This window comes from Balaenoptera musculus, chromosome 4 (assembly GCF_009873245.2).
Source record: "Balaenoptera musculus isolate JJ_BM4_2016_0621 chromosome 4, mBalMus1.pri.v3, whole genome shotgun sequence".
NCBI lineage: Eukaryota > Metazoa > Chordata > Mammalia > Artiodactyla > Balaenopteridae > Balaenoptera > Balaenoptera musculus.
The window spans coordinates 115693040-115704766 of NC_045788.1; positions in this window are offsets into that span (position 1 = coordinate 115693040).

Sequence of the window (11727 nt, forward strand, 5' to 3'; positions counted from 1 at the left end):
GGAGGGGAAAGGGGGAGAGGGATGAATGGGGAGATTGGGGTTGACACATATACACTAATATGTATAAAACAGATAACTAATGAGAACCTGCTGCATAGCACAGGGAACTCTACATAGTGCTCTGTGGTGACCTAAATGGGAAGGAAATCCAAAAAAAAGAGAGGATATATGTATACATATGGCTGATTCACTTCGCTGTACAGTAGGAACTAACACAACATTGTAAAACAACTATACCCCAATTTAAGAAAAACAAAAAAACAAAATCTCAACTTTAGCCTCCAGAGTGAGTGGGGAGCCTGGAATACCCCATCCTCATTACCAGAACTGTTGGGAGAAAACAGTTCCTCTATCAACTTATGTCCAAGTGGGTGGGGACCTGTGAATTAATTAACAACATACAGATCAACAAGATGTATTGGAGTTCTCTAGAGAAACAGAACCAATAGGATTGGTTGGTTGGTTGATTGATTGTAAGGAATTGTCTCACATGATATGGAGGCTGACAAGATCTGCGGTAGGCAAGCTGGAGGTTCAGGGGAGCCAGTGAAGTTGTTCCAGTCCAACTCAATGCCTGAGAGTCAGGAGAGCCAATGGCGTGCTTCCAGTCTGAAGGACGTTAAAAAACCAATGTCCCAGCTTCAAAGCTGCCAGGCAGGAGCAATTCCCGCTTATTCAGGGAAAAGTCAACCTTTGTTCTACTCAGGACTGTACCAGATTGGATGAGGATAACCTACATGAGGGAGAGCAATCTGCTTTACTCCATCAATTTAAATATTAGACTCATCCAAAAACACCCTCCCAGAAATACCCAGAATAATGTTTGACAAAATATCTGGGCACCCTGTGGCCCAGTCAAGTTGATACATAAAATTAACCATCACATAGGAGCAAAGTTTGATCCACATGCATGTGGGAACACTCTAAGGAGGGGTTCCCCAAATTGCCAGAGGTCATGGTTTATACACCAGTTTAACAAAAGGGGAGGGGTGGTTTAGAGCTTCAGTGGGAAAGTATAGAAGTTTCTATCAGGCTTGTTTACACAATTTTTCATCTAGGTGCTGGGGACAGTCTCCTTCTGGGCTGGAAGCTCCCCCAAAGCGGAGTTTATGGCAGTTGAACTCTCACATTCCAGTGCTAAGGATCAGTCTTCTCCCAAACAGGAAACTCCTTCAGAGAGGGCATTATGGCTCTGCTCAAGTCAGTAAGGGGAAGTTTAGATAAGGTTTCTTTCTGAGGCTGCTGTTTGTTCAGATGTTTTCAGTTTAAAGTAATCCTTATACCATTCTGGTGGGTGGTTGGTCCCTTTATTAGCAAATTCACTTGTCTGTTTATATTTATGTAAGGAACCTGATACTACATTTTGAAAAAAATTAGTCTTTCTTAAATGGCAAAATTCAGTAACCCTTAAATTCTGTTTATTATGAGCTAAGGCGTTTTGGACTCAACTAACACATGCCTCTGTATGCATGGCCAGACATTTTTTAATTGTTCAAATGTCTGTACAGCACTTGGTCTGAAAAATTGTCATCTTTTTTTAACCAGAGATTCTTAAATGATTATATTGCTTTAAAATTGAATTAAAATCGCCTGGGCTTAAAACATTACCCCTAGGTAGTAGCAAAGCTCAGGGCCATACAACCAGATTTTGGATGGCAGATCAGATCACCCATTTGCCCCAACTTGCCCTAACTCAGAATATGTGCACAAAGATAGAATCTGATTAAAATAAACATCATACCCAGGAAACAAGAAGATAAGAAATTCCAGATGTCAGCCTGTGGGTTGTATGTGAACATTAGAGAGAGGCAGTTACATGCCATTACTTTGATGAAAGTCTCAGATCTGTCTTTATCACAAATTGGTACCACCTCCAGCTTCTGCCCACAGATTATCCAGCTGCCCATGCAGCAGGTTCTTCCCTGCTTGTCCTCCATCAAAGTAGGACTAAGACAATCGTTCTGGTCCACTGTACCACAGAAGTAATTGGGAACCTTATGAAAGAATTGTGCAGTTTACCATAATGTACTTTTCTGAAGAACACTGAAGATAAATTCACTGAACTGCTTCAAAGAACTAAGCCTTCAGGCAATAGCAGAAGAGAACATCAATCAAACTTTGTTTACTACAGGAGATGTTCATTACTTGATTTGGGGAGTATGAATGAATGAATGGGTGAATGATTAATGAATGAAGGAATAAGGGACTGAAGCTGTAAGAAGCTAATAATCTGAATAACTATTACTTATTCAGGCTGCTGTGTGCCAGACATTAGTCCTGAGAAAAACAGCTATAAATGAGGAAGCTGAAGTTTAATTGCCCAAAAATGCACATCTTTTTTCAGCAGAGAAAAGCTAGGATATAAGTGTCATGGGACCTGTTCCAGGGCTCTAAATATACTACCACACTATTGGTACTAAAGATTTACTTGCAGGATCCATAATAACTGATTGGTGCTTTTAAATGGAAATTTGTTAACAGCTATCATAATTACCTCTTGCTAGAATTGATTTCATTGTCACTTCTCCTAGATATAAACCTGGACCTAATGGTCAGTGTGACTAAAAATGAGGCTCTGTGTAAAGACTCTGCCTTAACTTAGTATAAATTTCAAATCTATTAAGGTTACTTTGGGTAAATTGAATGGAGGCTTTCCTGCAAATATTCTTTGGAAGACAACCATTTTATGACAAAACTGCTTTTTCATTCTTTGATCCCCTAATTTTCCTATTTTAGTCCCATATTTCCTGAAGTTTCAATTCTTTTTTCTCCACGTAACATTCACCACTGAGAATAAACATGAGAAATTTTAAAAGAGATAGTGGAGTGTGTGTGTGTGTGTGTGTGTGTGTGGATGGGTGTCTGTGTTTAAGAGTTATCAGTATCAAAAAAATCAAACAAAAAACAGAAATTAAAAGAGTTTTTAATGCAAGACAACACCTCCTACAAAGATGAATGATGATGAAATGACATACTTTTAATTTTTGCTTGGTTAGTTTTTATGTCACTTGCTTAAAGAAACCTAAACTTGAGGCATATTGACTGTATTGAAATTTGAAAGAAAGGTACAATATAAAGCAGGATTGTTGTCTGGAGAGAGTAGCCAGCTCCCTGACAAGAGGACTTACAAAGTGGAATTGTTAAATTTAATACAAAGAGCAGTCTATGAAGAGTCTGTTCCTCCATTTCAAAGTTCAGAAACCTGATTATATCTGCACACCTATTGTGGATTGACTCACTTTAAATAATCTCATTGAAATACCAATTCCCCACCACCATGATCCACACTATAGCAGCCAAAGGACACTGGTTCCTCAGTCATGAATGTTTGAAGCAGCTAAATATACAAAACCCAAGCCTAGCCAATCAGAGCCTCTTGGTGCCTTCAACTTCTGGCCAAAAGGGCTTGATCAGAATTGGCACCCAATCCAGGATGGCTCAATCATGGTCTCTTCCTCTGGAAAAGACAACAGGGAAAGAGAAGGAATGGCTGTATTCAGAAAATGTAAATTCAGGAGATGTCTGTAGCCGTTTTTCATCTTGTGTATAAGAAAAACAGATAAAGTCCTTTACAGAAGAGAATAACATAGATGTGCAGAGAAAAGCAGAAACAAAAGAAAGTAATAAAGGCATTTGAGACTGTGGTTCAAATAATCTACCTAAGAATCTGTAGTTTTACAATAAATTCCCTCTCTTTGCTTAGGTCTTTGATTTAGATTCTAAATAATATACTCCTTAAATCCAAGCATTTATTGTAACATAAGGATCATAGGTCGAGCTAGTAGTGATCTCTGTGTCAAAATCCAATCTGTTACTTAGGGTAAGTGGCTTAACACATCTTATTTTGGTTTTCTCTTTAGAAAGATGATGGTAATCTATGTTTCTATCAGCAGTATTAGTCACTTCTGGCTGCTATGTCAAATTACCATAGACTGGGTGTCTTATAAATAAGTAAAATTTATTTCTCATAGTTCTGGAGGATGGACATCCAGGGTGTTCTCTAGTGAGAACTCTCTTCCAGGTTGTAGGCAGTGACCTTCTCATTGTATACTCACATGGCAGAGAGCACAGAGGTGAGGCAAGCTTTCACATGACTCTTAGAAGGGCACTAATCCCATTCAGGAGGGTTCCACCCTCGTGACCTCATCTAGTCCTAATTACTTCCCAAAGGTTCCACCTCCTAACACCATGACATTAAGAGGTACGGTTTCAACATATGAATTCTAGAAGAACACAAACATTCATCTATGACAATGTAAGATGATAGCTCATTTTCCAACAACCTCACTAGATATTTAATTTCTTTTATAATTGCCAATCTCTAATAAGCCAAGTATGTTATCTTGTTATTGTTGTTACTTTATTATAAATGAAATTTATGAGGAAAAAGAGGGTGAATATTTTATTTTAATTATTGATAACTTCCTGGTCTGTGTAAATGAAGTTCTTTGTCCATTTTGTCTAGTGGGGACTCATATTTTTCTTAATTTTCTTAGTTATTTTAAGTGGATCCTTTATGAAAGGAATACTAACCATTGCATTCATAGTTGTTACAAATGTATTTTCCCTGTTTGTCAAGTCTTGTTTGGGGACCTTTGAACTGAAGAATTTACAATTTGTTCTCAAGTCTGTCGTTTTTTCCTTTGTGGTACCTTCTTTGGGTGTCATTCTTAGGAAGGCTTTTTCATTATTAAATTATGTGACTTTTTCCAGCTTTACCTCTGGCATGTTATTTCATATTTAACATTCAAATATATAATATAATCTATCTAGAATTAATATTGTTGTGTGGTATAAGTTAAGTATCTAACCTATTTATTATCCAAATAGTTAGTTAAAAATGACTCCTCTGTTACATAATAAATTCTTACTTGTTCGTGTTTCTGTGCTTTTTACTATATTCCATTGAAGTATTTGGCTTTACAAAAATACTACATTGTTTTAATTACTCTAGCTTCAGAATATAATCTCCACAGGCTTTTGTATCTCCATAAAACATTTAAATCCGTGCAATTTTACTGCAGTCAAAATTTGTTTTTCTTCTTATTTTGTTTTATTGATGTAAGATAGTTTAAATTCAAGAACTACTTACCAATAATTAAATGCGGAACCTAGCAAAATAATCACCTTGAAGGGTTAATTTTGCTTAGGATTCCTTTTTTCCTTCTTTTCTAATGTGAGTTAAAATATCTACAGAATTTTTTGAAGTCCTGGCAATTTATTTTGGAAATATATATGAGAAGGCTGCCCTCTTGTGTCAATGTAATTTACATTTTATCAGTCATTCCAGTTTTAAGTAGTCTGTATTCAGGGTGAAAAGGATAAAACAAAATCAATATTTTTGAACATTTATATGACTGTGTCATTAGAAATAAATAATAAGGGAAAGTGAACAATCTAATATTGCTGTGTTTCTTCTTCTCTCTTCTTTGTTCAATTGGTAGCTCTTGTAACATGAAATTTTTTTTTCTTCAAGTTCTCTTCCTATTATAAAAATGTGCCAACCCTAGTTCCAGTGGTATTGACACATAATACTTTAAAAGGACTAAACATCCCCAAGTCCTTGAATATTTATATCTGTGTAAGACAAGTGTTTCCCCATGGAGAGACCTTCAATGGTATAGCCTTTTAGCATACAGAAACCAGGAAAAGGCTAATCTGGAATTCATATAACATGACCTCTGGCTCAAGAGCAGGAAGTACTAGAGTTATAACAGGATGGTGTAGTTATTACAGGTGGACATGCAAATATTAACTGTCTTAAATGAACATGTACATGAAAGTTATGGAATTCAAAAGTGGAGGAGAGACTGACAGAGTTATCTGTTCTCTCTGGGCTGTTAGGTACATGAACACCAGAAACATCAACAGCAGCTTCAACCAAGAAATCTGCAGAGGAAGTTTTCTCTAGCTGAAACAAATGTGAAAGCAGGAAGATTTTGTAGGTCTAAGCAATTCTACAACAAATGGTAGAAGCAACAGGGCTAAAAATACCTTCCCACGTGTGGAGTCCACATTACCTGACAAAGCTCCCCTTTAATATAGCAATGAAGAGCCAGGAAATGAAAATGAAGAGGGTTTTCCAGATTGCAAAGAAAAGCTTCCAACTTTGCAGATGTCCACACTTTCTAAGACATTAGCAATGTTTTGATTGCCACTTCGGGAAAAAAAAGGGTATGTCTTTGTGGATTTTACCCAGAAATGTGGTAAATGCTTGTACCAAAATAACCCTCCTACAGGAATGAGATGAGGTTTACAATTTATGTATCTATACAGGGAGCATTGACTATCTGGTATTAAATGGTTAGCACTAGCATTCTGTCAGAGCTGAAACCAGGATGCCCTACCCATCGTCCCATCTACCCGTCGCTACTCATTTACAGCTAAGTCTCTTGCAATAGACTTTGGCAATGCTAAATATTGAGTTCTAGAATAATAGTCCTCATGGCTAGGAATTGGCTTTTTTCTAAATTTGCTGAGGGTTTGGTCAGTGCTGGGATATTTATGAGCTTCCTACTAACTCTTGAACTCTTTAAAAGTTGAGGTACATCAGAGACTTGGTGGGAATGAACTCACCTCGAAGGACTTACACCCATTTTCAGTGAATTTGTAGTGTGTCAATTTAGCTGAACTGGAACTACATTTCCCAGAATTCTTGTCTCTGTAATTCCAGGTCAGGTTAGGCATATGGAAAACTGTATTTAGAAGGAAACATGAAAGCAGCAACAGTTAGGCTTTGAAGTTGCGTGTGGGACGTCAGACACTGTTGCAGCCCACTGCCACACTTTTACTGTTCTGCAGGTTCACGTTCAAGCCCACAGCTCTTCAGTATCCCGGGGATCTCCTTGTTCAGTTTTTCTGAGTCCTGGGGCAGGCGTGTGTTTAGTTCTGTGTGAAGCGTCAGCTGCTTCTGCAGTCACTCACATCATCCTGGTTGGAAATTCTAAGAAATAAACATAGATTCCTGTTTGTCCTTGATCACCCCACTTTCACATCCCCTTTTTTGCCCTCTACTTCTGGCCGTTAATGATCTATAGCAACTTCAGGCTGGCTACTGGATGCAGAGGTAACACTCTTCCAAGACTTCTCCACCAGGTTCAATGATAGTGCAAGTTTTAATCCCTAGAATAAATCCCCATTCCTTATCACTCATAGTAGTTCTTCTTCCTTGGTTGCATCCTACAAAATCTGGTGCCTGAAATAGAAATGCTGTCATAACAAAAACCTAAAACAACTGACCCTGGCTTTGGGACAGCATAGCAGGAAGAGGGCAGCTGGCCGAAGCTGGAAGGGTCTTCCCAAGATGATTCGTTGAAGTTGAAGAGTCTACAGAAGACAGTGAAAATTTGAAAAACAGTAAGAAAAGTTTTATTGGAAAGTTTGGTAACATAGCTCCCAGTCATAATGTGGAAAATAAATATTTAATGAACTCGCTGATCTAGCTGGAGAAATTTATAGACAGAATGTGGAAAATTCCAACAGGCTTCTTTCTATGATTAAATACAAAATGAAAGGGGGATGGGAAAAGAAAGAGAAACTAAAGAAAGAATTGTACCATTTTCACTTAGACTTTAAGAATTTAGAGGAAATACAAAGAATCCAGGGATTGTCAGGTTTGAAAATAAAATGGTTTTTCATCCCTAGTCATTCCCCAAAAAATTCTCAAAGAAGGAAATAGCCTCAGCAAATATAAAAATCCAATGCACTAAAAGAAACTCACAGTAAAGACTGTAAATGTGTAGCTGCTCTAAATCCCCTCGTTGAGACCTCAAAAAAATGTAAGCACGTGACTCCTAGGACTCTAAAGGATCTTATAGATGTTGCCCCACAGCAGCCTTACTCTCTGCCCGAGGTAGAAAAGGGCCTGTATCAGTTAAAAAAAAAAAAAATTGTGAGTGGTTTATGCTAATGGCATGGATTTTAAAAGTACAATACAAAATACAAAGGAGTCTTTGGACCTCCCCAACCTACTATGGGCAGGAAGCAGGCTGAGGAGGTCACTTGGTTACAACAAAAATTGATCAGTACGTATAGATAAGGACCTAAAAAGCAGAACCAAGAGCTAAAAGGCAATGCCACGAGCAGAGGTGAATCATTCCCAGGGAACAAAACTGTCCCCGACCCTAGATTTCAGTAACTGCTGTGCCTCTCATTCCCTCCTTCTTTGAACTGAGTTTCCTACTGCTCTTATTTTATCTCACCATTATGTGGTGGTAGGAAAACGTGTCTCTTTAGTTCATAGCTCATCAGATAGAGAGGAATCAAGCCCCAAGAGCCAAGGAGGCTCATCCACACCTGGAACCTGGCCTAAGCGTGTTGCTGTAGTGCAGTGAGAACTCAGGGGGGGTCATGGGAAGGGCTGAATGTATTTTCTGTGTAGTCAAAGGGCAGGCAAACTATCACGCGGCTTGAATCTGAGTGGACTCTTTGACTTCTTTGCAAATAGAATGTGGCTAAAATGATGAGAGGCTAGATTCTGGGTCCAACTCTTAACAGACTAACATTTCCATTTCCTGTATCTCGAATATTCACCTTTGGAATCTTGAGTCTCCATGTAAGAAGTTCAGCTGGAGGAACCATGTGGAGACGTCCTGAGACTGCGTGGAGAGATGGAAGAGCATAGTTGAACCCAGTCTTCCATCAATCTGTGCTAAGACAGGCATGCGAGTGAATCCATTTTGGACTTCTGTATCAGCCCATCAGCTGAATACCCCCAAATGACCCTAATCAAGACCATGGGGAGCAGAAGAATTTTATAGCTGAGCCCTGTTTTGATTTCTGACCCACAGAATCATGAAATATAGTAAAGTGTTTTGTTTTTAGCCACTTAGTTTTGGGGTAGTTTATTACTCTGCCATAGGTAACTGGAATGACATTCAGTGTGAGACATCTCAGTGTACAGCAGCTGGGATATGGAAAAAAAATTCGTATCATTTTAAAATGGAAAAAAAGAAGCACTACTCTTTCCCTTGGTCTCTTTAGTGGTCACTTGGGCTCAAGGTGTAGTAATTCTCTGTTCCTCATACCAGAGATTTTACCAACACAACCTTTACTACGTTAGTAAACTTTTTGGATTTTAGAGTCCGATTATTGGGACCATTTGGATCTAATACTCCACTGCATCTTCCCGCCAAGCTTTATTTAAAAAAAGTGTTATGTTTTGGCCACCATCTGCCACTTCTTTTTCTTCAGACATCTTTGGAATTCAGGCAGAGATGTGGAGGGATATTTTCTCATTCCTCTCTAAAGTATTTCTGCCAAGCCCAACTTTCAGAATTTTAATGCAATCAGATTGGTTTTATTTGCTTTAAAATACCAGTGAGATGGGAAGGAAAGCACTGATTTTTTTTTTTTTTGTCATCTTCCATTAACCAACGCAAATAACTTTCCATATGCTCACTGAACAATTTAAATGCATTTCTGCAAGTCAGCCTGCCTTTAATCTTTTTTCAGCATATTTGTTAACCGAGAAGTTTAGATCTGCGTGACACCTCTCCCTCCTTATGGTTAGAGAGTGAGTAAAATTACAGAGCTTTAATCCTGAGAGTAATCTGTAAAATTTTTTACTGCTCATTTCATTTTAACCATAAAAAATCCCATTTAATCATATGCTGTATCCATAAACAGATATTTTAAAACCTGGTCTTAAAAAGTCTTGGGAAATAACTTGCATTAAAACTATTCTAAGAATTTACATACTCTGCTTACTTTTGGCTTTTAGTTCCCCTCTGAGCTGGCCATCTGTGTAGCTATCTCTTGGACTTCCTTTGTCACACCTAAACTCTGGCTACCACAAAGCCCCATAACCTAGAAAGCTTCAAACCCAGTTTAATCTTCTCAGGTCAAGTAGATAACAAAAGCTCTGTTTATGTCACTAAATGCCTTTCGTTTCTTTACATTTCATTCAAGGAGACAAAATAGTCTCTTCCCATCTTCTTTCCAAATCCACCCTGTTTCTTCACAGTGACCATGAAGCAGATCCAGCCGTGTCATTCTCAGGCTTCCTAACTCTAAACATCTAAGTGGTATTAGGCCCCCCAGTATTCCCTAAAACTATTAAATAAGAATCTAGGTATAAGAAAGTATAGAGTATAAGGTATTCTATAAATAAGAATCTGGAATCTATAGCTCTTTCATTGTTAAATCAGAGTTCTAAATCCCTCAGTAGACTGGATTATTGGGGGCTCCATCCAAAGGGACAGCTGTGTACTGGCAAGATGCCCCCTCCTCTGGCCGCCTCAGTGAGAGTAAAGGAGGACTCCATATCTGTGATGCTCTGGCGAGAGCCTCTTCGCTCTCTCTCTCCCTACCACCAACCCTGGTGCTCACAGCTCCTCCGTCACCATTTCCCCTGGGCCCATTAAGACGATTCTTATTATGCTATCCATCTGGATTGCGTTCAGTTGCTACAAAAAAACACATCAGGTCATCCCTCCTCTCCCAGACTATAGGGACCATGAGGCATCTGAACGTCCCTCCTCTTATTCATGTTCCTCTCCTTCTCACTTCCTGAACCTTCCTGCTGTGCTTTTAGGACTCATAGTCGTTCAGTAGAAAAACCCCCTGTATCCTTAACCTGTTCCCTTAACTACCTGCTCTAACTGAGACTAAGTTCTCCTCTGAGGACACTGGTTCCCTTGCAGCCCTCTCTGGCGGAGGCACCCACGGCACGCTGCTCAGCCTGGAGGAGGGGTGGCTGGCTCTTTGCTCAGCATTGCCACTTCAAGATCACTCTCCCTTCTTCCCTCTATCGCGATACATCACCAGCCATGCCTGCTCATTGCATCATTCACAGAGCTCTCTCTCACTCCTTTTTTTTTTTTAACATCTTTATTGGAGTATAATTGCTTTACAATGGTGTGTTAGTTTCTGCTGTATAACAAAGTGAATCAGCTATACATATACATATATCCCCATATCTCCTCCCTCTTGCGTCTCCCTCCCACCCTCCCTATCCCACCCCTCTAGGTGGTCACAAAGCACCGAGCTGATCTCCCTGTGCTATGTGGCTGCTTCCCACTAGCTATCTATTTTACATTTGGTAGTGTATATATGTCCATGCCACTCTCTCACTTCATCCCAGCTTACCCTTCCCCCTCCCCGTGTCCTCAAGTTCATTCTCTACGTCTGCGTCTTTATTCCTGTCCAACTTCACTCCTGTCTCACTGTCCATCTCTTCAATGCTGTTCCTGCCAGAATTCTCAGTGATTTCAATGTACACCTAGCTGATCCTTCCAAAGCCCTGGTTCCTTAGTTTCCTGAACTCTCCTCTAAGGATCTCAACTCTTGCCCTACCTCATACACTCGCTCCTGTGGTCATATCTTAGATTTTGACTCATTACCAAAAAATGTAACCACTCCATATTTCAACTTCAAGAATTCTGCTTTTCACAGACCAACTCCTGTCTTTCCATTAACAAGTGTGGGCAAGAGCAAGATAGAGACTAGAGCTCATATGATCACATTTTAAACCCCGAGCTAATACAGACTAGAGAAACTCACATTTCATAGTATTGGCTTCATTACTTTATTGTTAGGAATTTGAAGAGTTTTTCACTAACATAGATAATGCTGTACTAGACATCTCTGTATAAACTGCTGATTGTTAATGACTTTATTTAACGACATACATTTCTAGGAATTAATAGATTCAGAAGGATGAGCTCTTTTAGACCTCCTATTGCATTAGTTGAAAGTGGCCAGCTTTGCTCAGAGGAGTTATGATGA